We start from the raw sequence: 27,957 nt of genomic DNA, 5'->3' as shown, positions 1-27,957 counted from the left end.
GCTGCAGGTGCCAGCCTGCACCACAGCCACAGCAACGCCAGATCCGAGCTGCGACTGCCACCTACACCAGCTCGTGGCGACACCGGATCCTTAACCCACTGAGCGACGCCAGGGATCAAACCCGCATCCTCGGGTTCATTACCACTGAGCCACCACGGGAACTCCCGGTTTTAAAAATAACTGCGAAGTGGTGAGACTTGCCTTCTGAATGTAACTCCTTCGGTGACAACAGGCTGCAAAAAGGCTAAAAGCTTACCTGCTTGCCATTCAGGGGGTTCTGACCGGACGGAGCAATGACACAAAACACAGTGTTAATTCTCAGTCCCATCCGACACCACACCACAGGGGCGGTCGGGCCAGCGTGATGCACTCGCACGTTCAGGTCTTTTGCATGTAATTTCCTTGTGTTTTCTTTGGTCACCCAAGTCACCCGTTCCCCCGGGACTGGGAGGCTAAGGCAGCCACAGCTTCGGCAGGAAGGGAGGGGACGGTCCCAGCTACCAAGAACTTCCCGACTCCAGGTGCCCAGCCCGGCCACCTCGCCCCCTGGGTCCCGGAGCCGCCCGAAGGACTGAGTCCGGCTGTCCCCCACCTCTGTTCAGTTCTGCCCTGTGTGCAAGGCCCACGGCGCCTTTACACAGTGACATGCTGCACTTGAACCTCGGCCATTCTTCTGGATCAGACCTACAGTGAATCACAGGTCCTCCTCTTAGACTGCATCTTGGCTGGATCTAAAACGTCTCCCTTTCAAGACATGGAATTTCAAGGCTAGCAGGTGGCTTTGCTGGGAAAACACACTCCTTGGAGCTCAGGAATCCGTCTGAAATGAATGAAGGGGCTGGGACGAGAACTGCCATTAAAATCCTAAACTGAGCTGGAATGTGTGGTTCTGGCCCAGTTTGGGGACCGGTGCAGACCCAGAACCATTCTCTCCCTGCCCCATTCAGGCAGACAGTGAGCCAGAAATGCCTCCGTGCCCGCCTGGCATCTGCTGTATGGTGCCCGCAAAATAAAACAAAACCCACTCGGCCTCACCTGAGAAAGAAACCACTGCTGTTGGACAGAGGAAGTCACAGGAGGTTTTACTGAGACTCTTGCGGGTGTTAGTCCCCTTCATTTGTTTGTTTATATCCTTCTTGCTCCAAAAAAGGGGGCAAAAAGCCAGGTGAGGAGTGTTAAATCTCTCTCCTGTGGCAGCACCTGTGTGCGGGGACGAGGGACAGGAGCCCTGTCCACACGAGGCCAACATGCTAGAAGGGGACAGAGTGGAGAAAGATGACCGCTCTGAAGAGCAGTGAGCGTTTCCCATGACAATCTAAAGAAATTGAAACAAGTTGGCAAAACGTCACCTGGGATTGGGAGTCAGAGGACGGGGAGGCTGGCAGCACTGGGTGTGTGTGTGGGGGGGGACATTTCCCGAAACTAATGATGGAAGGAGGAAGAATTAAAGATCTGGAAATAGGTCGTGTGCCCAGGGTGAGAAAAACCCTGATTGCAAAGCGCCCTGGGCAGTTCTCACACCAGAGCCGGCTTCAAGGTCCGAGGCCAGAGGCTCAGAGGGGGCTTAGATCTCGGGCTTCACTGCAGCCACTGTCTTGAAATGGGTAAGAGTTTTATCTCTAAATTCGTGTCTGGCAGGTACAGTCTGATGGGACAGCTCTGCATTCTGCCAGGGGCTTGGGACTCACACCTTCTGGCACCTTCCGGGATGGTTCTGGAAGGCCCATTTCCCGGCCTGATACTCTTGCTCCACCTGCCAAGTTGAAGGGCCGGTCCCGGGCATCTCGGAGGGTCTGCACTGCCCGAGAATATTCCTGAACCCCAGGGAGCACGGCATCCAATGGGGAGTATAAAATGCTATGGCCGGGCCGAGGGAGACCACGGAGGAGAGGAAAAAGCTTTCTTCCTGCTTTTTGAACAAGCAGCCTAGCACCTTCCAAAGCTGGCCGTGGTCTCGCTAAGTGCCGCCCGGATGCCATGGAGAGGGCAGCGCGAGGTTTTCTTTCTGCGAACGGCCTGGTCTCCCCCCATATCCACGCTCATTCACCCAGGCACCAGCCACACAGGGAGGAGTGCAGGTGCCAGGCCACCGCAGGGACCCGAATCAGAACATTCACGCCCTCCAGGAGCCCCCACGCCCCCACACGGCGCAGTCAGCGAGGGAGCCAAAGGGACGGTTCTCTGTCCTTCTGTGAGGGACAAGCCTGAGTTTCATGTCCCAAATCACGGGGAAAAGTAGAAAACAGGGTTTTTATACATCCGCCTGTTCTACCACTGACCAGACGGACCTAGAGCCTCAGACCCGTCTCTGAATTTGACTTTTTATGCCTCGAGATTATACTGAACTCTCTCTCAACCACGCCCTTGAAGAAGACCCTTCCCTGTGGAAGGGTTTAAGAATCTTGCAGAGCACTGCCAGGTCTGCTGAGGTGCCACTGATACGGTTCTCGGTCTCTCCCAGAATCCGGTGTAGGAATTTCAGCAAACCGTTCCCTTGATGACCTGTTCATCCTCAGTCAGGGACACGCGGTTCCATGATGGGGTCACTTCAACTTCTTCCCACGTTCCCCAGGGACACTGTGATATCAACCACAGACACACTGTTATGAAATATGTTAGAACCCAGCTAAAATAAAAGTTCATTCTTTTTTTTAACCCCTAAAATGAATTTCAGAAAGGGGTTACCAAGGTCTGGTGAAAAATGAAGACTCCTATTTGTACCATTATTATAAATGCCCAAACTGATTTTCAGACCAGGTACCTGGGTTTCTGATATGATATTTGGATTTCTGTGATACATGGATCTCTGGTGTGGTACCTGGATGTCTGTCTAGAGCAGTACCTGGATGTCTAGAGAGATATCTGGATGTCTGAAGTGGTGCCTGGATGTCTGGTGTGGTACCTGGATGTCTGGGGTGGTACCTGGATGTCTGGGGTGGTACCTGGATGTCTGGGGTGGTACCTGGATGTCTGGGGTTGTACCTGGATGTCTGGAGTTGTGTCTGGATGTCTGGGGTTGTACCTGGATGTCTGGGGTGGTACCTGGGTGTCTGGGGTGGTACCTGGATGTCCGGGGTGGTACCGGATGTCCAGGGTGGTATCTGAATGTCCGGGGTGGTACCTGGATATCCAGAGTGGTGCCTGGATGTCTGGTGTGGTACCTGGATGTCTGGGGTGGTGCCTGGATGTCTGGGGTTGTACCTGGATGTCTGGGGTGGTACCTGGGTGTCGGGGGTGGTACCTGGATGTTTGGTGTGGTACCTGGGTGTCTGGGGTGGTACCTGGATGTCCGGGGTTGTACCTGGATGTCTGGGGTGGTACCTGGGTGTCGGGGGTGGTACCTGGATGTTTGGTGTGGTACCTGGGTGTCTGGGGTGGTACCTGGATGTCCGGGGTTGTACCTGGATGTCTGGGGTGGTACCTGGATGTTTGGTGTGGTGCCTGGATGTCTGGGGTGGTACCGGATGTCCGAGGTGGTACTTGGATGTCCGGAGTGGTACCTGGATGTCTGGGGTTGTACCTGGATGTCTGGGGTGGTACCTGGATGTTTGGTGTGGTGCCTGGATATCTGGGGTGGTATTGGATGTCCGGGGTGGTACCTGGATGTCCGGAGTGGTACCTGGGTGTCTGGGGTTGTACCTGGATATCTGGGGTGGTACTGGATGTCTGGGGTGGTACCTGGATGTCCGGAGTGGTACCTGGATGTCTGGGGTTGTACCTGGATGTCTGGGGTGGTACCTGGATGTTTGGTGTGGTGCCTGGATGTCTGCATACAGAACAGCAGAAGCTGCTGCTCCAGGCCTGCAGTTTGACTCTCAGAGCAGATGGTATTTGCTGAGCTTCACCAGGTCTGGGAGCAGCTGCCCTGACAAAGGGGTGTCTCCTTTGCAGGAAAACTGCTCGGGGAAGCCCTGAGCCTTGACCCAGGATGTTGGTTAAAAGCAGATTGTCCCCTAAGAAAAGCAACCGCCCGGCCACGGCCTCTCGCACGTTCCAATGTCCTCATCTGGGACCCAGGTGACCTTCTGTGCTATTCATGTGTCCGAGAACCTTTCCATTGCTTCTCCGTCCCCTCTCGGATGGATGGACTTCTGGAGCCTCGCGGAGGTGGGCGGTTAGGAGGGCTCCCAGGAGGTGGGCGACTTGATGACAGCCACACAGCCAGTTGGGATAGGAGTGGGCCCTCCGCCGGGCCCTGGGCCGGGCCCCTCTGCTCCTCTCCTGGCCGTATGGTTTGATCACACTGACTCCACCGAGCTGCCCACCTGCCTCCCAACCATACTCCATCTTCCTTTTCTCTCTTCCCTGGTTTATCATCTCCTGCTGCCTCCGGTCTCTTTGGTCCCTGCGTTTGCCACTCTGGTGTGTACCCATCGTCTCAGGCAGCGCTATGGAAATACAAGGCCGGGGGCCTTGGGTGCTGGGCGCAGGGCAGGAGCTTGGACTGCTTGTCTGGAGGCTCCCTGGTCCATGCTCAGGCCAGGCAGGTGCAAAGGAGGACGGCCTTCACCCCTGCTCATCTCAGGGAGCAGGGCTGAGATGCCACCGCGTGGGCACAGTTTGGCAACCACTGAGCCTGAGAAGGGAGCCAGACAGCTCTGCTGCCAGGGCGACCCTGGAGCTGCTGTCACATATGGTGATGGACCTGAAGGGGTTAGGAGACCCCAGCTGGGTGGACAGAGGCCACTCGGAGTAAACGGCATGGACGGGAAGGAAGCCTGTGCGTGGAAACTGATTCTGTTACTGAGCTTTCTGTTCTAGAAACCGACCACGTGCCATTCCAGGTGGAATGCATTTGTCACAACGTAAAAAAAAAAAAGAAAAAAAATGCTTTAAAAATTATACAACTTCACAACTTATAAAAACATTTTTTTTCCTTCCTCCTCTTTTTATGGCTGGACCTGCAGCACATGGAAGTTCCAGGGCTAGGGGTTGAATCAGAGCTGCAGCTGCTGGTCACAGCCACAGCCACAACAACAGATCCAAGCTGCATCTGTGACCTATGCTGCAGCTTGTGGCAACCCCAGATCCTTAACCCACAGAGCGAGGCCAGGGATTGAACTCACATCCTCACCGACACTATGTCTAGTTCTTAACCCTCTGGGCTACAATGGGAACTCCGGAAAACACTTCTCTGGAGAGAATTGTTTTTGGATGTTTCATGAGACACGGTCTCCTCTAGGGGAGAGCAGAGTCACAGGGTGACACCATCACTGCCATGTCACATGTCCTACACGAGGTTAAATGCCTTCTCTCGGTGATACTATCGTATCCCTTTGTCTCCAACTCTCCAAGTACAATGTTAACTCAGTATATCAAAAATAATTTTTAAAAGGAAACATGACTTAATCCTCAGCGCCACGGGAGGAAAACACACAGCTACGGGTAGTGAATCACTCATTAAAAATTAAATAAATCCACCCACAACGGGAAACAGCACAACAGAATATGCTGGTGTTGCCTTCACCTTGGAAGGAAGCCAAAAACAGGTCCTGGAAAGAGTGATGCCTCTGAATTTGATCCTGCTCACATTGTGTGCTTTCAGGACTTCCAGCTTCATCTCAGCAGAACACACTTTCCAGTCCTTTTTTTTTTTTTTTTTTTTTTTTAGAACTCCCACAAGAGGGAAACAGAGTTTCCATGGTGTCTGATGAGATTAAGCAACTCCGGGAGTTCCCGTTGTGGCACGGCAGAAACGAATCTGACTAGTGACCATGGGGTTGTGGGTTCAATCCCTGGCCCCACTCAGTGGGTTAAGGATCCGGTGTTGCCGTGAGCTGTGGTGCAGGTTGCAGACGTGGCTTGGACCCCGAGTTGCTGTGGTTGTGGTGTAAGCTGGCAGCCACAGCTCTGATTGGACCCCTAGCATGGGAACCTCCATATGCCGCAGGTGTGGCCCTAAAAAGACAAAAAAAAAGGAGAGAGAGAGAGAGAGAGAGATTAAGAGAGACTAAGCAACTTGCCCTGTCTGTCCATCATCTCTGCAGGGGAAGTGCACCATCACAGGCTCCCAGAACCCTTTGCTGGGATGGACCACGAAACAGTGGAGAAAGGACCTTTGTTTTATTAACTTGTGTTTCTGCTCAAGTTTTAAGATCCACACCCACAGATTCCCAGTGTTTACTTCTGTCATGTGTGTATAAGCAACCTTGGAAAGAAAAAGATTTCTTCTCAAAAAACTCCTTTCCAGGAATAAACCTCTCTTTTATAGGTTCCTGCTTCTTTTTGCTTTCTTTCTTTCCTTTTTTAGGGCCGAAGGTGCGGCATATGGAAGCTCCCCGGCTAGGGGTTGAATCGGAGCTGTAGCTGCTGGTCTACACCACAGCCACAGCCACAAGGGATGCAAGCCACGTCTGCAAATTACACCACAGCTCAAGGCAACGCCAGATCCTTAAGCCACTGAGCGAGGCCAGGGATAGAAGCCACATCCTCGTGGAATACTAGTCAGGCTTGTTGTCGCTGAGCCATGACGGGAACTCCAGTTCCCGCTTCTTTTGGAAGCGGTGGGAGAGCAAATGCAAATGAACGAGAAGGGAAGGGGAAAAGCACCAAAGACAGGTGTTTCCTTTCCAGAGTGAAGTTTACACAACATTGACTCCCTGATGGACAGATTTCATCCCAGAGGGAAGGTGATGGATGCAACTGGCCCCACCCTCGGAACAGACACGGCAATGGTTATTCGAGGGGCACTTCTGCTGTTAACCCTGAATCCAGAGAGGCAGTGCGCTGGGTCACAGAACTTGGTGTCTTTTTCTTTTTTTTAAGACCACACTCATGGTATATGGAAGTTTCCAGGCTAGGAGTTGCACTGGAGCTGCAGCTGCTGGCCTACCCCACAGCCACAGCCATGCCAGATCCCAGCTGTGTCTGTGACCTACGCCATAGCCACAGCAACGCCGGATCCTTAACCCACTGAGGGAGGCCAGGGATCGAACCCGCATCCTCATGGATACTAGTTGGGCTCGTTTCCACTGAGCCAGAACAGGAACTTCCCAGAACTTTATGTTTTGAAGGGAACTTTAGAGAGTCCCAGCCCAGCTCCCTATGTTTTAGACAAAGGAGGTGTGAGTCTGGGCATGAAGGGGCATGTCTAACCCATGCTGCTTTCTAGAACTAAACTCTATTTCTGGCCAATCCTTCTTCTAGGTTGCTGGGCAAAGCGCACAATTAGACTTGCTAAAGAAAAGACTCAAATATCAGCTCTACAGGCAACATTTCCTGATATCAGAACTAGGATCTACCACTGCTTTTTTCAAGCCCTTGCACAGCCATGAACCTGCAGGAGATACCTGATAAACGCTGGGCCAGGGAGTGGACAAACCGGGGGCCCCACAGAAAGGAAGCCTGGCAAGGGTGTGGGAACAGATTAGAAAACTGGACCTGGTCAGCAGATAACACGCGGAAATAGTTTGGAACACTAGCCAAGATCAACTTAAGTGATCATAAAACTGCTTCAAAATATAATTATCGACCAGACATTTACAGAATCCACTGGTTATGTTCTCCCTTAGGAATGAACACTTTTACTGTCATAGCAGTAAAATCACATTTTGGCAGGTCTGCCCCTCATCTTTAGAGGTGGTGATGAGAGCCGACCAGCTTTTATTTTATTTATTTATTTTTTTCTTTTTAGGGCCGCACCTGTGGCATATGGGAGGTTCCCAGGCTAGGGGTCAAACTGGAGCTGCAGCTGAGGCCCACACCACAGCCACAGCAGTGCAGGATGTGAGCCGTATCTGCACCCTACACCACAGCTTGCAGCAATGCCAGCTCCTTAACCCACTGAGCGAGGCCAGGGATCAAACCCACAACCTCTTGGAGGCTATGTAGGGTTCTTAACTCACTGAGCCACAATGGGAACTCTTTTTGAGGTTTGAGAGGAACCCAGGCTCAGGGCAGAAAACACAGGGGACCTGTGAGTCCCTTCCCACTGTCCTCTCACTTCTCATCTTTACGGTGGCAGTGAGAAGTCAAACCCAGAAGGCAAACCCAGATAATGAACTTGAGCCTGCTTTGAACACTGGAAAGTGCCCTGCAGGCCTGTGAGTTATAAATGCAATTTCAGTTTTCAACCTAAGGCATTTAAATTATCTGGCAAAAACCAGAAATAAACAGATCAAGTCCTGGTTTGGGGAATAATTTTTTCTACCAACATGACGTTTAAAAAAAAAAACAAAAAAAAAAACCCGAATTTCTCCATAGCAACGTGGTAGCTTTAGAATACATATAAATATATACCCAGCACCTGAACACACAATCTGCACCATTTCTGATGGCAGATCAATCTCGGGAGAGTTCTTTGAAATTAATCAACTACCATCAATGTAGTTTTAAAAAGTTGTTAGAATTCCAGCAGCCCCCATCATGAAATAATACAAACCCGAGTCTGGTGTTTCGCTTATGTTCATTTCTATTCAAAATAAGGAGGAAAGCTACTCAGAGAACCCATTGTGCCACATGTTTTTGTTCAGCAATATTCCATAGGGATCTTAACTTTTCCAACATTTTAAACAGTTTATAGCCAACTCTGCATCGTAATAAGCAGTGTGTAAAAAGGCAGTTCAAATTGGTAGGTTTTGGACAGAATGCACCCAGTCTCCCATTGCTGAGCGTCCTCATTCCCACAGGGGCGTCCCTCGTGGCTGGGACCGCAGCTGGGGGCGAGTTCCGAAGCCAGTGGGGACTGGTCCTTCCATCTGGCAGCAGAACTTGCTGCTGAGTCTGCCGCCAAGGGCTCTGGGCGCGCTCTCGGGAAGTCACGGGCCCAGAGGTTTGACAAGGGTCTTGTCTTCTCTCCCCCCATGTGAAGGATGCTTCTCGCCAGGCAATCAGCCCGGATCTGCAGCTGAGGACATCACAGGGGCTACAACCTCAGCTACACGGACGGGACAACCTCACATCCAGACTGTCCGCCCCGCCTCGTGAACCCAGACTCGGGCTCCTCGGAGACAAGCTTCCACCTTCTCAGCGCATCACTTTGCACTAAGACGCCACTTCACAAATCCAGCTGCTACGTAGAAAATTAAGGGGGGGGGGGTTGCTGATGAGAATAGGAAACGTCCAACTCAGAAGGGGTGGGACTTGGCTCTGCCGTCCAGGCAACCCAGGGCCCCAACAAGAGTCAGGGATTGCTTGCCTAAAAAGCGCATCCTCGCTTGGCTTCTGGGCAGTCTGACAACCCAGCGGCCCCAAGGCAGACCGATCCCCTCAACCATCCCCAGGCCCCAGCCGGCCGAGCCGTGTTGCAAGAAAACGGCTTCCTGAGCCTACGTCCCAGATTTCCTGCACGGGGCTGGACAAAGTTAGCCGACCTGCTGGCTTCATTTAACGAACACTTTCCGATAAGATTCTTTAACCTACTTTCCAAATACCTTAGGACTGAGATGACATCAATATACACCCGGACGTAAATCCCAAGCGACAAGGAAGGCTCCCCTTTCGGCTTCCCTTTACCTCTGGTCCTGCCGGGACAACGCTGCGAAGCCATCCTGGCCTGCAAGGGTCCATGGTTTCCTGCCAGCCGGAAAAGGATTTCTCGAAGAAGAATTCCAGCTCCGAGCTGGGTCTGCTGAGAGCTCAGCGATGAGACGCGAGTTTATATAAGAGGGCTGTGTTCCTATTTCCTCTAAGTGGAAACTGTGACAGCTCAATACTCATGTCTTTGCTCTATGACAAACGATTACCTAGGAGACGCCTTTAGGAGGTACTTCTTGGAAGAAGGTTGAAACTTTCCTGGGGGGAAAATGGAAATGGAAATAAATGAGGGATTAAGCTGTTTGTCACCATCAGATCCAAAGGCCTTCTTCCAACTTGCTGTCAGCTTCTAACTTCAGTCTTTGGGAGCATAACTGCTTCACTGTTGGGAGAAAGATATTTCTGGATAGGAAACCCGTGGGGTCCGCGGATGCTGATAAAACCCCAAGAACACAGCCAAGGAAGAAAACAGGAATCCAGGCTCTTAGAAAGTTTTCAAACCTCCTGTGCTCTGCATATCATGCTTCTCTGTTCTTCCTGCAGGTTCAGAAACCACATAGGACGTAGAGAACCTGTTCCACCAGGAGAAATGTAACCTCACAGAGGTCTCGTGGCGGCTCAGCAGAAATGAATCTGACTCGCATCCATGAGGACTTAGGTTTGATCCTTGGCCTCGCTTAATGGATTAAGGATCCGGCGTTGCTGTGAGCTGTGGTATAGATCGAAGACAAGGTTTGGATCCTGTGTTGCTGTGGCTGTAGTGTAGACTGGCAGCTGCAGCCATGATTCAACCCCTAGCCTGGGAACCTCCAGATGCCGTGGGTGCTGCCCTAAAAAGACAAAATAAATAAATAAATAAAAAGAGAGAGAGAAAGAAGAAAAAAAAAGAAATGCAACCCCATCCGATATGGGCAGAAGGCAAGCTTGGAGGAGATACCCTGCCCTGGAAGAACAAGGCCCCTGAACTTGACCGAAAAACCTTCAGATTCGTTTTTCCCCCCTTTCTGGCACAGTGGCTGCTCAAACCAACACTGAGGAAGAAGGATGACTTGGAAGAGAAAAATTACAGGTATTGAAATGGAAAGATCTGGAAGCCTCGGTCCTTACAGAGGACAAGGCTAGTGAATGAATATTCTAAGTTAATTTTAAAATTAAATTCACTGTTACTTAATGTTAGCATTTTAATTTCATTTTTTTTTATTATTTTGGTATTTCCATAAACCACACTGAAATCGTCAAATTGCAGTGTCACTGAATTTTACCTACTGGTGGATACCCTTTGGTATAAAAATAAAAGACCTCAAAGAGCCTGGAGAAAATATTTAAACCTTAATTACATATCCTCCATATATTCTTAATTCTGAAATCTCACTGTGCTTTTAAAAAAACACTATGCAACTGAGACCCACAGAGTTGCAGGCATTGTCCCGTCGAAGGAACATTCGTCCTATTTGATGATCAATACGAAGCACAGTGTTACTGCCCAAATCTATTTTGAAGAACTGAAAAAAGAAGAAGAAAAATATGGGAATGGGAGCTGTACTAAAAATATGTGCCTCTTACTCCAGTTTGATGGGTTCATTCTTTAAAAAAAAAAAAAATCAAATATTAGCACAGAGGACTGTCCATTGTGGCTCAGCGGTAAACAAACCCGACTAGTATCCATGAGGACACAGATTCGATCCCTGGCTTCACTCAGTGGATTAAGGATCCAGCATTGCCATGAGCTGTGGTGTAAACTGCAGACACGGCTCGGATCTGGTGTTGTTGTGGCTGTGGTGTAGGCCGGCAGCTACAGCTGTGATTCAACCCCTAGCCTGGGAACTTCCATATGCCACAAGTGTGGCCCCTCAAAAAGAAAAAAAAAAAACAAAACATAGAGGAGAGCCTTTTTTTTTTTTTTTTTTTTTTTAAAATGAAAAATCAGGGATCATGGGACAAGGAAATGCCTTTTGACATTATGGTGTTGGCAAACACATTCACTACCCATTTAAATGTCTTCTTTAAGCACTGGTGACAACTGCCAAAATTTTCTGATGATGTCAACAGCAACAATTTTATTAACACTATGTTTGGGGACATTTCACTTAAACGTCACCAAAGTCCTAGGAAGAGACTAACAGATGAGAAGTTGGCACACTCTCCCCTCTGGAGCCAGGCACTCAGTGTGGACAGCAGGCTGGGAAGGCCCCCAACCTCAGGGCGTCTACACCCCCTGCTCTGCCCAAGGTGAGCTGTCCGTTTAGCTCTAACTGACCCAACAGCAAGTTTCCAAACTCACAAATTAGAAATAAATTCCTGCCTATTAGTTGAAAGCCTGAAGCTCCGGAACAAATCTCTAATGTCCAGCAATGAACTGGCCGCAGGCTGAGGGACCCATGTGACCGTTCCGAACAGAGGCCCTGCAGGAGGACCTCCCGCTTCCAACACCCGTTTCTCACACTGAAGAGGAAGAATCAGAAGCACTTTCAGTGTGAGAACTCACAGCTCCCTCAGCAGATCCTTCCTACTGAAAAGGCAGCAAAGGACGGGACCAGGGGAGGGAGATGCTGGCCGAGCCTACGGGGGAATCAGGTAAGAGGTCAACTCTCTTTTTTTTCTTTTTTGGCCGCCCTGTGGCACATGGAAGTCCCTGGGTCAGGGACCAGATCCGAGCTGCAGTTGCGACCTACCACGCAGCTGTGGCAGTGCCAGATCCTTTAGCCCACGGCGCCAGGCTGGGGATTGAGCCTGCATCCTGGTGCTGCAGAGATGCCACTGATCCCTTTATGCCACACCAGGGACTCCAAAAAGTCAACCCTGGACAGATGCTCATCTTCCTTTGGGGATGAGGTTCTGAATCTGTGGCTGGTTTGGGACACTGGGAGCAGGCGGGCAGAGGGGCTCTGGACGCACAGGGCAGGCTCACTCAGCGGAGAGTGAGGCAGAACGTGGCCAGGTCAACTCTCCAAGAGGCCAGGAAATCCTAGAGCAGGCGGGTGGCAACGGGGTGTGAGGGGCCGGTGCTGAGCTGAGCACCGAGGGAGGCAAAGGTCAGGCGCTTCTAACACACCACCATCTGCGCCTGGCCTCTGGGAAGGAGGTCGGTCTGCGGGGCTGCCCTCAGGCATTTCACTCCAGCGCCATCGGGATGCTGTGCTTCAGGTGAGCATCAGGCTTAGCATCCATTCGAACCCAGGCAAACGTGGGACACCTTTCTCTTGGGATTCCGGGGCTGGAAGGGATTCCGGGTGTCCTGCGATAAGGTTCTACCCCATTAATACCATTCCGGTAGCGACCCTCTCTCCGATCCCAGCGAGACCGTCTCCACTGTCAATGCCGTTCCGAATCGACAACATCCAATGATTACGCAATAAAGAACACGACAAGGTAATTAGTTGAGGAGGTGAGCCGTGGATGACTTCCTCTCCTCTGCCTCCATCTAGCACTGACCATAGCTTGCATTGTTCGAGATAAGGAGAAACAGCCACGCAACCCTTGATCACAGCAGCAATCACCAAACCACAGGGACTTACAGCCCCTCAAAGAGGGGCCGGCTGAGGCCAAAGCATCAAACCAGTGGCCTTAGACTCACGCTAAACACAGTCCAGGTATTTCAACTACGGCGACACATTCGAGAAAGACCGTGTCCCAGTAGCCCCCTTTCTGGTTCACTCGCTCCAGAGGCACCGACTCCGGGGCTGACGGTGTGCTACCGCCCACAGGCTGCAGCCACGTTGAAAGCCCTTGGGTGCGCCCCTCCCTCCACGTGCTTAGGACACTTGACAGCTTCAAGGTGATTAAGGTGAACACTCAAAGGCAGTGGTAAATAAGTAAATTAATTAAAAAGAAGGGAGTTCCCATCGTGGCGCAGTGGAAACGAACCTGACTCGTATCCATGAGGACGCGGGTTCGATCCCTGGCCTCGCTCACTGGGTTAAGGGTCCCGTGTTGCCACGAGCTGGTGTAGGTCACTGACGCAGCTCCGATCCCCTGTGGCTGTGGCTGTGGTTGTGGTGTAGACCAGCAGCTGCAGCTCTGATTCGACCCCTAGCCTGGGAACTTCCATATGCATCAGGTGTGGCCCTAATAAGATTAAAAAAAAAAAAAAAAAAAAGGCGGGGGTGTTTCTTTACATTCTAGGACCTGGAGCCGTGGCAAAAAAATTGTGTGATACCAAATTTTTTTTTTTTTAAAGGAAACCCCAAGAAGCTCCTTTTCAGCAGTTTCCCCCACAGCAGATCAAAGTAAGAAGCAATGACCATCCACGCAATTATGGGCCCATGTCCCCAACAGTCACTGAATGTGTGCCCCTGAGATAAGGCAGGGCCCTTTCAACAGCAAGGACAAGTGGGCGAGAGGAAAGCACGTGGAAACTGTGTTCTGGACAATATATTTCAGGATTCTGAGCAGCTGAGCCAAATTCTAAACACACACACAAATCAATGAAACAAAAAGTGTGATATGAGCCTGTTCAAGCCAGTGAAGGTATAAAATTCACATAGAACACTGTCCACGTGGCCTTTCTTTCTCTAGGCTTCTCGAACAATTAAAGCCCACACATTTTTTTTTTTTTTCACGAGTTCACTACACATTAGAGATCATTTTAAAAAAGTTTTGTACTCACCAAAGGAAAACGAAGACTATAGTCTGAAAAAGAAAGAGAAAAAAAAAAGAAAGCGTCATTTTTCTGCTTCACAGGCGTTGAGAGCTTTAGCCACTGCTGTCTCTACGGCGCTGCACTGGAATATACCCATTCTTTGCTTCCTGGTTTGGGGTCTCCGTGAGGCCTAGGTGTCCTGCTGCAAACGCTCCCAGGGTCTCTGGTTGTCTGTAGTGGAACGTGGTGGTAGCTGTGGGTTGGGAGTGTTGGTCTCCAGCCCTCAAGGTGCTCCATCTGTGACTTACGACGGACCCCCCCCCCCCCGCCAGCTGTCCCCTCAGTCCATGTCCCCACAGACAGACTCTTAAAACTCACATGGGACACTGCCCTGGAACCCCATTTCCCAGCTTAGTGATTATTCAGATTGCTTATTTAGGTTCCTTTTGCTTTCAACAGCTTTACTGAGATGTCATTTTCCTACCATGAAGTCCACCTTTTAAAAGTATACGGTTCAGTGGCAGTTGGCATCATCACAGAGCTTTGCAAGCATCCTCACAATCGAATGTCACCATCCCAAAAGAAACCCCATGCCCATAAGCTTGCTATGCCCCGGGCCCATTCTCCCCCGCCCACTGGCCCCCAGCAACCACTTAATCTATTTTCAGATAAGGATTTGTCTATTGCAGAAATTTCATGTAAATGGGATCCTCCAATATGCGGCCTTTAGTGACCAGCTGCTTTCACTGCGTGCGGTTTTGAGCTTCACCCATAAGCCGTGGCATAGGGACCAGTACTGATTCCTTTCTATGGATGGACACATTCTGCTTATCTGTCCCCACAGCTGGCAGACATGACCCTCCTGTTCTTGGGAGAGTGACCAGTATTGCAACCTCACACGAGGGCTGTGGCCTGCATGTCCCTGCAGCTGGATGTCGTCACGCATCTGCGGGGCGTGGAATCATGTTTGTTGTTGTTTATTTGAGGGCCGCACCCACACGGCATCCGGCGGTTCCCAGGCCAGGGGTTGAATCGAAACTGTAGCTGCCAGCCTCCACCACAGCCACAGCAATGCCGGACCCTTAACCCACTGAGTGAGGCCAGGGATCGAACCGTGCGTCCTCGTGGATACTGCTTAGATTCGCTTCCGCTGAGTCATGATGGGAACTCCCTTGGAATCATGTTTTGATCATCACTATTTTTAATCGCTAATGCAGTGCGTGGCATTTACCACCAAAAGAGACTGCTTCTTAGTCATGGTAGATATGTTACACCAAAAACACTACAGCACACAATTATAACACATTGTTTCACTAATTAAAAAGCTGACCTGGGAAGTAGGTTTGAAGCCAAAGAAGCAGAAGAAATAACCACAAAAAAAGCACAGGGAAATCTACTCAATACCGTGTAATAACCTATATGGGAAAAGAAACTCAAAAAGAAGAGCTATGTGTATACATATGACTGATTCACTCTGCAGTACACCTGAAACTAACAGAACATTGTAGGCCAACTATCCTCCAATAAAAGTACAACAAAAAAGAAGCAGAAGAAGTAGTTGTTCTAATACTGAGGATTCTTAAATCTACTTGGACGAATTTACAGCTCATGTTATTCTTAATGGTGGAGGACTGAGTGATTCCTTCTCATACCAGAACAAAGGCAAGAACGCCCAAGCTCACCGCTTGTAGTTCCTATTGTACTGGAAATCCTAGTCAATGCAATAGGGCAAGAAAAAAAAAATACACAGAAGTTGGAAAGAATAAAATAGGACTTTATGCTCAGAAGACATGATTGTGTACACAGAAAATTCCACAAATCCACAAAAAAGCAATGAAGGACAATCTGTTGAGTAGCATATAAGGTCCCAGAGTTTCCAGAGTGCCAAGAAGCCCAGTACAACACAAAGCAAATGGTGAGAAACCAAGGGGTGCACTGAGTATTGGGTGAGAGGGCATCATCGGGGTGCAGAATTGCCCTTTTTCTGTAGAAATAACTTATTAAGCGTCCACTTCTTCCAGTCCCCCAAAAGAGCTTAAGAAGATGCAGGAAAAAGTGACTTCCAGTGTTTGCCTGGGGCCAAGAAGCTAGGAGTGCCAGGTACCCTTAATATTTCCGGAAGATTCATGGAAATGCTCAAAACCACCTCCCAACACAAGGAAGAGTCAGTTTCATGTCAAACAAAACCCAATGATACGCAGAGGCTATCCTGGGCAGAAGCACTGCTGCAGCCTTGAGTCAAACCAAAAACCACAAGACAAAAAAACCGGTCACGTGTAGATCCGGGTGGGCCCTCTGTCAATGGATGATTAAATAAATGAGTGAGCGCAGTGGACTCAATCTGAAATGAGTCCAATCGACACTTCTGAATTAAACGCTGAAGGAATCATTTAAACAAAGCAGAATACATGAAAACGTGGGCTCTACAAACAGATCACATAGTGTATTGGCTTGGGGTTCGCACATGTTAGCATGAAACCACAACTACCAGTTTCTCTAAAGTACAGACTTAGAGCAAAAACCAAGCAACCAGAATAGCCTCTGAAGTCAACATTTATCGGACGAACACTTCCTTTAGCCCAAGGCCCTCACGCAGACGCTGGAGCGGTCCAGAACCCAATGTCTACTAAGGTGAAATAAGCACATTAATGAGTACGGGAGGGAAGCTGGCTCCTGTGGACGGGAGAGGGGCAGGGGTCATCCCTGGGGAGCTCGGAAGGGCAGAGCCACAGCTGGAAAGGCGCCTGCCTTACTGGCACGGCACTGTCCTCCCAAAAAGGAGAGGAAAGAAGCTACCAGTTCCCTGGGCCCGTCGAAAGCCTGGGCAGCGGTGGATGGCATCTTCCCATCGTGGGAAACAAGACGAGTCCCATTGTGGAGTTCCCACTGTGGCTCAGTGGGTTAAGAACCCGACCTAGTGCCTTGCTCAGTGGGTTAAGGATCCAAACTGCAGCGTAGGTCACAGACGAGGCTCAGATTCTGGTATCGCTGTGGCTGTGGTGTCGACTGGCAGCTGCAGCTCCAAGTTAACCCCTAGCCTGGGAACTTCCATACGCCGCAGGTGCAGCTGTAAAAGAAAAAAGAAAAAGACGTGTCCCATTTTAAGGATGATAAGACTGAGGCTTGAGGAGCTCCTTCACACAGAACAAGGAGGCAGGGCAGCAGGGCTGCTCCCCCGGGCGGTTGAGTCGATACTCGGCCAGGGCGTCCAGCCTACATTGGTCTCCTCTTCTTTGCTAGTCTTTTCCTTCCCCGTCTCCATTTCACTAGCAAACCATAACTCCTCCTGGATCATCGTCCTCTTCTTTACGCCCTAGTGTCCGGGGCACTACCTTTCTGTCCAGCGACACTGACCCTGGAGAAATCCAAAAGTCCCACCTAATTCTAGAAGGAGCTCCATGGTGGTCCGGGTGACAGAAAGATCTGGAAAGGGCCGGGCTGGCCACATATTTCCTGTGGGGAAAGCAGCTCTTGGGAGCAGCTTGGCTCAAAGGACCGGGGCTGCCTGACCACGAAGTTCAGAGGTCTGGCCCCGGGGCCTGTGGGGGCAGGCGCTCTGCCTCCAGGGAGCAGAGGGGGAGGACGCCCAGCTGGATCCTGCGGAAGAGGCCGTGCCAGGCCACGGAACAGGGGAAGTCCACCCGGGGGGCGGGGAGGGCAGGCAAGGTCAGGCAGGCGGCAGTGGGCACACCCACAGGAAGCGCCTGGCCACAGGGTTGGTCCTGATGGCTCACAAGATACGGAAAGACCCGGTGACATGACGGTGCCTCCAGACCTCGCAAAGAGGAGAGTAAACCTGCACCACTGCGAACCAATCCATCGGAACTGTTTTATTCAAGGGAAAAAATGAAAAGCCTTCTGACTTGTCAAGCTCTGAGATGGACAGAAATGGGCAACATTTCCAAGATCGGACAAAAGCACCAAAAACCTTCCAGTGGTATGCTGCCGAAGGTATACATACAAGATTTTCTTTTAAGTGGGCAGCAGCATTAAAAAATCACATATGCATTTTTTTTAATGTTTGCATATATTTCTACATGTGCAGGATACCTAAAAGGCGTGATAGTTAAAATTTTACGAAGCAAGAGCACACAAATGAACATCAAAGACATGGAATCAGATGCCACGGACTCTGGCCTTGCAGCAATTTTCAGGGATGATCAGAGCCCAGTGGGAAGCTCCTCTTGGGTCCTGTGCTCTCCAAGACACTGGCTTGTCCTGACCCACAGGTCACAGCACAAAGGGACCTTCGCTCTCAGTCCCAGTGACACTCAAGCACAATGACGAGGACAATTAACGTGGATGGGAGCCCAAAGAGCAGTCACCACACACGGGAAAGACCTGAGATCCCACCCCATGACCTGAGATCCCACCCCATACTCTAAAGGCGGTGGAAAAGGGACGGAACCTCAGCATCCTGTCCGGGAACAAGTTCTCTCTGCTTCCTGGTCGTGATTCAAGCGACGGGGGCGGGGGTGGGGGGGGAGCGCAAAATGCCGCTGAATCATTGGGGCTTTGGCTCCTCCCTGATCTCAGACTCCGCCAAGTCTCACAGTTTCTTTGTTTACCTTCCAGGCATCAGCGAAGCTGCTAAATTCTGTATTTTCTAATGCATGGAAGAAAGGCTGGAAGGAGCGGCTGAACGGACTGGGGGAGGAGACCTCCCTGACCATTGCGCGGTTGGGCAGAAGCTTCTGCCCAGCCTGGAATGGGGGCGGGGAATCCTTAAACGATGTGCCAAGGCTGAAGAAAAAAGCCCCTTTTCTCAGGCACCCCTTCTGTCCATCTATGACCAACAAGCTGGACTTCTAAATATTTGGCACCCTGCCACAATTATTCACGGGCAGCTGCTCAGAAGATCCGTGTGCATCACTGCCTGCTTCTCAGGGGTTTTCTGAAGCACAATCTCCTCCCCCCAAGTGCACATAACAGCACCTCTCTAATTACCCCACAGTTGGGGGTCCCCTCTTTGGATCACGAAACTATGCAAATGAGCAAGCCAAGGACCCATTTTTGCCAGTACAAACAGCTGCTGGTTTCCACTCTCCCGCATCTGGCTATGCCATTAGCCACAGCCTGGACTCTAAGAACACAGGACCTGGGCTCTCTGTGTTCCTTTCTGAAGCCCCAGAGGGGAGGGCAGTCTCTCCTGCTCCCCCTCCCATGGCCATCAGCACAGGCTGCAGGTGCAAGACAGGTGCATGCCCCTCCCCCGCCCGGTGCCAGCAGGTGAGGGCTCCACAGCCTGGACCTCCCGTCCTGGCTTGGGTGTTTTTATTTCACACGCCCACTTCTCGCACTTGACACAGATGCTTCTCAGACAGTGACATGTAGTCACTGTCACCTTTTTTTTTTTTTTTTTTTTTTTTTTGTCTTTTTGCCTTTTCTTGAGCCACTCCTGCAGCATATGGAGGTTCCCAGACTAGGCGTCTAATCAGAGCTGTAGCCACCAGCCTACACCAGAGCCACAGCAACGCGAGATCCAAGCCACATCTGTGACCTACACCACAGCTCACGGCAACGCCAGATCCTTAACCCACTGAGCAAGGGCAGGGATCGAACCCGAAACCTCATGGTTCCTAGTTGGATTCGTAAACCACTGTGCCACGACAGGAACTCCTAGTCACTGTCACCTTTTAAAGCATTTGCAGAGTTCTGGTTGTGGCTCAGTGGAAATGAACCCAACTAGTATCCATGGACTCGCTCAGTAGGTTAAGGATCTGGCTTTGCCGTGCGTGAGCTGTGGTATAGGTCGCAGATGTGGCTCAGATCAGGTGTTGTTATGGCTGTGGTGTAGACCAGCAGCTGAAGCTCCATTTCAACCTCTAGCCTGGGAACTTCCATATACCACAGGTGAAGCCCTAAGATAAAAAAGGCAAAAAAAAAAATATATCATTTGGAATGTATATATACGTATGTGTGACTGGGTCGCCCTGCTGTACAGTAGAAAACTGACAGAACACTGTAAGCCAGCTATAATGGAAAAGATAAAAATCATACAAAAAGCGAGTTTACCCCATGAAAACGTCTCTGAGGAAGCGCTCGTGCTCCAGGGCAGGGATGGTGGGACGTGGTCTTTGGGGAGAGCATCCCTGTGACGGCAGACGGCCTGCTAAGCGCTCACAGGAATCACGGAATCTCTTAAAACTCCCAGGAAGGGTCTGGCTTATTAACTTTTTATTTTATTGTTTGCTTTTTCTTTTCACAGCCGCACCTGCGACAGATGGAAGTTCCTGGGTAAGGGTTGAATCAGAGCTGCAGCTGCCAGCCTACACCAAAGGCACATCAACGCCAGATCCAAGCCGCATCTCTGACCTACACTGCAGCTTGTGGCGTGGATCCTTAACCCACGGAGTGAGGCCGGGGATCAAATCCTCATCCTCACAGACACTATGTCAAGTTCTTAACCTGCTGAGCCACACCGGAAATCCATGAGTCTGGTTTAAACCCACCTGGCAGATGGGAAGACTGAGGCCTAGGGATCCCTCTGCCAGGCAGGGCAGGGGCCTCCAGGGCCTGGGCACAGGCTTCTTGATGCCTGGAGCTCTTGGGAGAAGAAACTAGCCGCACTAAGTACTTAAAAGACACAGGGCTCTCTGCCCAGACCGGGGGGTTTTCCTGGGTTGTGGGGTCTGCACATGCCCCTGTGTGGCCCGCCAGGGGGGCTCTGGGCAGGGGCTGGTGCCCAGAGCACACTCAGCCCAGCCTCTGCTGGAGGTCTGCAGGCCCCAAAGGCAGGAGAAAGGCACGTCCAGGGGACCCCCAGCTCCCCTCTAACTCCTCCCCCCGCCAGGCTAGGTGGCAGGTCTGCTGTCCTGCTGTGCCCCTTACCTTAGGCTCTTTCTCTCTAATTGTGCGGATCAGGCTCGAAGCCCTGCAGGGAGATTCTGAGCATCGAGGAGAAAGTGAGGAGACTGGGAGGATGGGATCTGGGACTTCCGCAAGGCACCTGCTCCCCCGTGTAAGGCACATGCTCTCCCCACCCCGCAGGCCACCTCGAGAAACCAAAGGACCAAAGCCCCTGGGCCCTCAGCTCCCCCGGACCGCTCCCTCTGGCCACACATGAGACCTAGTCCTGACGCCAGGGCCCCAGCCTCCCCCTCGGTCCCTTTGCCTTGGAAACTGTGCAGGGCCCCCAACACTCCCAGTACCGGCGGGGGGTGGGGGTGGGGGAGGGAGTGAAGATTTCACATTTTCCCTCCAAAACTTCCAAGAGGGAAGAAAGTCGCTGTTGTTGGGAGTCCCCATTGTGGCTCAGTCGGTTTAGAACCCAACCAGCATCCATGAGGATACGTGTTTGATCCCTGGTCTCGCTCAGTGGGTTAAGGATCCAACGCAGCTGCAAGCTTCAAGCTGCATTGCTGCAGCTCTGATTCGACCCCTAGCCTGGGAACTTCCATATGCTGAAGGCGGGGCCCTAAAAAGATGAAAAAATCTTGCTATTGTTGGGAACGTCCTAGCACCGTGGGAAGCAGGCAGACCTCTACACAAGCAATGCCCGACCTATCCTGCACCAGTGGACAAACGGACGTCTCTCAGGAACAGAGAAAACCCGGAGCCCTCTGGCTCATCAGCAGGTGATGTTTCTTCAACTCTGCCACCTCGGAGTCCCACTGTGGTGCAATGGGATTGGCAGTGTCTCTGCAGTGCCAGGACGCAGGTTCCACCCAGGCCTGGCACAGTGGGTTAAAGGATCTGGCATTGCCAAAGCTGCGCCTTGGATCCGATCCCTGGGTTGGGAGTTCCATATGTTTTGGCTGCAGAGCAGCCAAAAGAAAAAACACACACAAAAAAGAAAACCACCTCCTTGGAGCTCGGCCCCTTCATACTGGGGTCCTCTGTGACGGATCATTCTTCCCGTGGTTCCAGACTGAAAGGAAACTTATAATGTGCTTTTTAATTTAAAAATATCAATTGTTGCTATTAAAGAAAATGCCAGTTACCAGTAGCCATATACAAGTGGCAATGGGACAAGTTAAGATGTGCTGCCTTACTAGTATTAATAGGTGCTGGTTTTCTTTTTTTCTTCTTATTTTTAGGGCTGCACCTGTGGCATATGGAAGTTCCCAGGCTAGGGGTTGAATCAGAGCTCAGCTGCAGGTCTACACCATAGCCAGGGCAACACTGGATCCGAGCCATATCTGTGACCTACACCATAGCTGTGGCAATGACAGATCCTTAACCCACTGAGGGAGGCCAGGGATCGAACCCCCATCCTCACAGAGACAACATCAGCTCCTTAACCTGCTGAGCCACAACGGGAACGCCAAGATTATTCCAGAATAACAACTACTGTTGATGACTAAGGCAGTCGCACTTCTGCTCACAGGGCCAGCCTGGATATGAAGAGCAGGGTGGACAGTAAATTACCCTGCATTTGCTTCACACAGCGTGGAAGTTCCCAGGAAGGGTTTTAGGATGGGGAGAGGCCACAGGTGAGTGGCAGGTAACACAGAGACACCCTCCAACCTGGGGGGGGGTCCCCTCCTACTTCTAACACCAAGCTCCCCTTTCAGCAGCCCTGACAAAAGCCACAGTGTGCTTCTTTCCACACTGTCCAAGGTGGAACCTTCTAGAAGCCCCCTGCTACAGAAACTGTTTTACCATCCTCCAGAGAACCCAGCTCTTCCCACAACATCCCTTTCCTCACGCTGCTCCCTGACTCAGAAAGCTCCCTCTCTTGAGTCCCGCCCAAGCCTGACTTCTCGTCCCAGGCTCCAGGCCACCCTGGTCTTAGTCCTCCTGCTGCTCCAGGAGCACAACACTGTGTGTCTATGTCACCTTTCTCCAACCCCACCTTCACAGCAGCAGAACACAGAGGATGGCGGTTAAGGGGAGGCCACCCTGGCCCCCATCTCGGCTGTCCCATCATGGGCGCAGGCACAACCTACATTCTAGAGAAGTGAGGTGCAGACTCCAGCCCCCACTCCATGATCTGTGGCTGGTTTGCTGCTTTCAGCACAGAGGTCCTATTATCTCGACTTGAACTTCTTTATTGCAGATGTAGTTCTGTGCACATATTAGGAGCTCAGAAAATACCAGTTGGAAGAAAGAACAAGTGCTTTTAAACCAGTGGTTACCCTTCACTGAGCATCTACTTATGTGGGAAGGTTCTACCAGGGGCTGAGAATTTAGAGATTAAAAACAACATGTGGGGGAAAAAAAAGGAGTTCCCACCGTGGCTCAGTGGTAACGAGCAGTAACCACAAGGATGAGGGTTCGATCCATGGCCTTGCTCAGTGGGTTAAGGATCCCGTGCTGCAGTGAGCTGTGGTGTAGGTTGCAGGCACAGCTCGAATCCCGAGGTGCTGCGGCTGTGGCTGTGGTGTAGGCTGGCGGGTGTGGCTCTAATTTGACCCCTAGACTGGGAACCTCCATATGCTGCAGGTGTGGCCCTAAAAAGATAAAAAAAAAAAAAGGTGGACAGAAGCTCCGGGTCTTTCCTTCAGCAGTCCAAAGACAGGCTTATCAACAGATCACTGAATCGCAGGGGCGAGGGTTCTGATCACAGCGAGAGATGGAAGCAGCAGCCACTCACCCATGCTGGCCAACGTCAGGGCATCTTTCTCGAGAATGAGGTCCTTGGATAAGCAAGGAGGCCCGGCCGTATATGCCAGGGAACTATATCCAGTATATCACTTGGGAGGAAGATGATGGAAGATAATACCAGAAAAAGAGTGTCTATACATGGGTGACTAGGTCACTCTGCTGTATGGCAGAAATGGACAGATCAACAGAAATCTACTATAATAAAATTTTTTAAAATGATTGAAAAAAAGAACAAGATTCTGAGGGAGATGACAGGAACCAGGCTAGGAAGATGGGGAGCTCATGGAACATTCTGGAAATGGCAGATAATTTGAACCCTGGCTTTGACCTCGGCACAAGGCCCTTCGCTTCTCTGAGCCTTAGTTTCCTCACCTGCAAAATACGGATAATAATCCCTGCTCTGCCGGGTTAGTGAGATAATCCACATAAAGGGTCCAGCACTGAACTCCATGGAGAGCCAGCACGTCACTGACACGCATCAGGAATTGGGGGGGAGGGCGCCCAAGAAGCTGCAAAGGCACATGGACTTGCACGGCAGAGGTCTGCTAGCCTGGACATGCCTTTCTGCTCTCTGAAAGGAAGGTCACTGCGGTGGCCACGGGGAGGACAAGGGCTGGGGTCACCTGAGCCTGAGCAGTGGATCTGTAACCAACGAAGAGACCATTCTGCTGGTCCAGGTGAGGGATGGAGAGGTGCGTCTAAGGACAGCGGCAGCAGCCTAGAGCCAGGTAAAGATCAGGGGAGTTCCCACTGTGGCATGGTGGGTTAAGGACCTGACTGCAGTGGGCTAAGGATCTGACTGCAGCAGCTCAGGTCACTTTGGAGGTGTGGGTTTGATCCCCGGCCCAGAGCAGTGGGTTAAGACTCTGAATGCAGTAGCTCAGGTCGCTTTAGAGGTGTGGGTTTGATCCCCGGCCCAGAGCAGCAGGTTAAGGATCTGGCGTTGCTGCAGCTGCAGCTTGGATTCGATTCCTGGCCCGGGAACTTCCAAGAAATCAAGGCGACCTTGGACTTGAGCTGGGTGCCCAGGTAGAAGGTTTGCCATTCTGGGAAGGGGGCCCTGGTCTCAGAGTTGCCAGGAAGTGATGTGCCGGTAAGTTCCTCACGCACACCCAGAGCATGCCCCTGAGAGACTAAGAAAACACACCAGCACCACAAGAAGAGGAGGAAACCCTCTCTGAAAACGGTCCGGTTCTCTCTTCAGGAGCGTGGTACCCGGCACAGAAGAGTTCGTTAGTTATTTCCAAGAAAGACTTTGAAAACCAGAAAAACAAGATAACAGAAAGATCTACTAAACAACTAGTTATTTTGTCCCCAAACCCTGAAATATTTTATGACTCCCCCCCCCCAAGCCCCTTAACTGGCTAATCTAAACTAGTTTATTACTAGGAATCCCTGGAAAATGCAGAGAAGAGGCTGGTTTTAAAACAAGGGGGGGGAAAGAGAGCACCTCGAGCTTCAACTGCATGATCTTAAAGAGGAAAATCCAAACGTCTCCATTTAGCACAGGCCTTATGGTGAAAGGCGGGCTTTCGGGGAACCCGTACATCACTGAGCTATGACATCTGGGAGTTCCCGTTGTGGCACAGCGGGTTAAGAACCAGACGTAGGGTCGGAAGGATGTGCGTTCAATCCCTGGCCTTGCTCAGTGAGTTAAGGATCTAGCGTTGCCGTGAGCTGTGTGGAGTAAGTTGTAGATGCAGCTCGGATCTGGTGTTTCTGTGGCCGTGGTGTAGGCCGGCAGCGACAGCTCCAACTGGACCCCTAGCCTGGGAACTTCCACATGCTTCGGGTGCGGCTCTAAAAAGAGAAGAGCAAACAAACAAAAACCACAAAAAAACAAAAAGCCAAAACCCGTCTCCAGCCTTGCTAGGCCTTGCTGAGGACAAGCAGTATTCCCGGCCCCCGCCCGCCCCAGAACAAGTCTCGTGAACTTGCAGCGAAGCCCTCCTCCAGGCGTGGGAACACGGCAGCATGCATTTGGAAACAAAAGCAGCATAAATTCTCACACAAATATGCAGCGCTCCCCTCTGCAGCCACATCCGCAACAGAAGTGTCCTGTTTGAGGGGCATCCTGTCCTGTCCACCTACAAAGGTCGGCCCTCCTCTTCCACCTGCAGGCAGCGCACTCACCTTCCCCCAGGAAGGAAAGTGATTTTCTTTCTGTAGGACTCAAGGAACCAGCCTACAAGGAATGGATCTGAGCTGCGGCCACACCTGTCTGCAGAGCCCCGCCACTCGGTAAAGGTGGAGAGGAGAGAGGCTGGAGGTGGGCGGGACCCCTGGGCGGGGACCCCAGCCCCTCCCTGCCTCCTGCAGGGTCCGTGGTGAATCCCAGTCCCAGGGAGGGAGGGAGAAGCAGCCTGCTTGCTCCCCAAGCCAGGCCCTGCCCACTGGCACCACGGAAGATGGGGTGCCCTCCCCGGCTAGCTGACCTCGGGCAGGCCCCCCTCCTCCGTGTGCTTCAAGGACCTCCACACACGAGGTCACGGACAGCTTCAGAGGAGGATCCAAGGACGCAGCGCCGTGTCCACGAGCTTGGAAACTGTGAAGGGGCGAGGAGGAGGCCCAGGCCAGGGGCGGCTCAGGACAGAGGCTACGGCTTGTCCCCTGCGGGTGGTGGTGCGATGGGGTCACGGGCACAGGGGTCAGAGCAGCATGGACGACCCGTCAGGGACACACTACACGCCCCCAGTGCACAATGACCTGGAAGCCAGACGCACAAGGTCAAGTGGTCAGAAGGAGGTCAGGCCCGAAACCAAACCCACTCCCCGGACCCGGGCAATAACGCCCCCGACACCGGGGACTCTGATGCTCTGGTGGAGCCAGGAACCTCCTGGGAGACAAGCTGCGTGTGGGGGGGCGGTCCCCAGGGCCGGAGCCGAGCAGGTCGTCGTGATCTAGCCAACCAGAGAACGGACTCTCCAGAGGTGCCCCTTCAGCCATGACCCCCTCGTTTCCTTAAAGAGTGGCTGTGTATCCGATGTTGCAGCCGAGGACACCCAAGATCCATCTTCCTACCCAGCCCCCAATTCAGATCTATGATTTATGAGCAAATTCAAAAAGCTAATTGGTACAACCACGATGGAGAACAGTATGGAGGGTCCTTAAAAACCTAAATACAGAACTACCACACGACCCAGCAGTCCCCACTCCAGTGTTCATTGGAGTGCTATTCACAAGAGTCAAGACGCAGAAGCAACCTAAGTGTCCATCGACAGAGGAATGGATACAGCTGATGTGGTACCTGTACACACAGTGGAATACTACTCAGCCGTAATAAAGAATGAAATAATGCCATCTGCAGCTACATGGATGGACCCATAGATTCTCATACTAAGTGACGTCAGCCGGACAGGGAAAGACAAACCACCATATGATATTACTCACAGGTGGAATCTGGGGGAAAAAAAAAAAAGATACAAATGAACTTATTTCCCCAACAAGAGGAGAGTCACAGACACAGAAAACAAACTCATGGTTACCAAAGAGGGTAGTGGGGTGGGGGAGGGATCAAATAGGAGTTTGGGATTAACATATAAACACTGCTATAGGAGTTCCCGTCGTGGCGCAGTGGTTAGCGAATCCAACTAGGAACCGTGAGGTTGCGGGTTCGATCCCTGGCCTTGCTCAGTGGGTTAAGGATCCGGCGTTGCTGTGAGCTGGGGTGTAGATCACAGATGTGGCTTGGATCCCACATGGCTGTGGCTCTGGTGTAGGCCGGTGGTTACAGCTCCAACTGGACCCCTGGCCTGGGAACTTCCATATGCCTCAGGAGCAGCTCAAGAAAAGGCAAAATGACAAAAAAAAAAAAAAAAAAAAAAAAACCATTCCTCAGCCGGAATGCTGTTGTGGCGCAGTGGAACCGAATTCGACTAGTATCCATGAGGATGCGGGTTCGATCCCTGGCCTCACTCAGTGGGTTAAGGATCTGGCGTTGCCATAAGCTGTGGTGTAGGTTGCAGACGCGGCTTGGATCTGGCATGGCTGTGGCCGTGGTCGGCAGCTGTAGCTCCAATTTGACTCCTAGGCTGGGAACTTCCACATGCCGCAGACGTGGCCCTAAAAAGCAAAAAAATAAAAATAAAATAAATTAAAGGGCTAACACATGCCGTGGAGATAGAAAGGTGATTTTTCCAGCTTCTAGTGGAAAAAAAATCCTGTTGCAAACCCCGTTCCCTGAACGACTCAGGCTTTCAAAATAAAGCTGCCTTGGAATCTAACACCAAGAAAGTATTTATATTTCCTGAAAAACTATTTCATCAGACTAGAACAACACAAGCCATTGCGGTTTCCTTTGTGCCATGTCAGCCAGGACACTGAGGACTGAACCCAAGGCACGAATGCACGGCCGT

At 51.3% G+C, this 27,957-nt stretch overlaps 1 protein-coding gene across 8 annotated transcripts in view; it reads right to left on the bottom strand.

Annotated features, from left to right (window-relative positions):
• PTPRE (protein tyrosine phosphatase receptor type E) overlaps window positions 1-27,957 on the bottom strand; it is a 162,189-nt gene that overhangs the window by 85,028 nt on the left and 49,204 nt on the right. For 3 of the 8 annotated variants that reach the window (XM_005671573.4, XM_084995935.1, XM_084995934.1), the window contains exon 2: window positions 14,081-14,103. The exons of 2 other annotated variants lie outside the window; for them this stretch is intronic. The gene's annotated coding sequence lies outside the window, so the exon portion shown is untranslated. Of the gene's footprint in view, window positions 1-9,453; window positions 9,733-14,080; window positions 14,104-17,431; window positions 17,619-27,957 lie in introns of those variants that run through there. 3 more of the 8 variants (XM_084995930.1, XM_084995936.1, XM_021073748.2) reach the window with 2 other exon arrangements.

Source organism: Sus scrofa, chromosome 14 (assembly GCF_054392235.1).
Source record: "Sus scrofa isolate SSC_HxYL_T2T_F1_AM1 chromosome 14, Sscrofa_HxYL_maternal_Yorkshire_Landrace_v2.0, whole genome shotgun sequence".
NCBI classification, from domain to species: domain Eukaryota; kingdom Metazoa; phylum Chordata; class Mammalia; order Artiodactyla; family Suidae; genus Sus; species Sus scrofa.
Note: the sequence above shows the minus strand (reverse complement) of the source record. Positions and strands in the feature narration are given on the sequence as shown.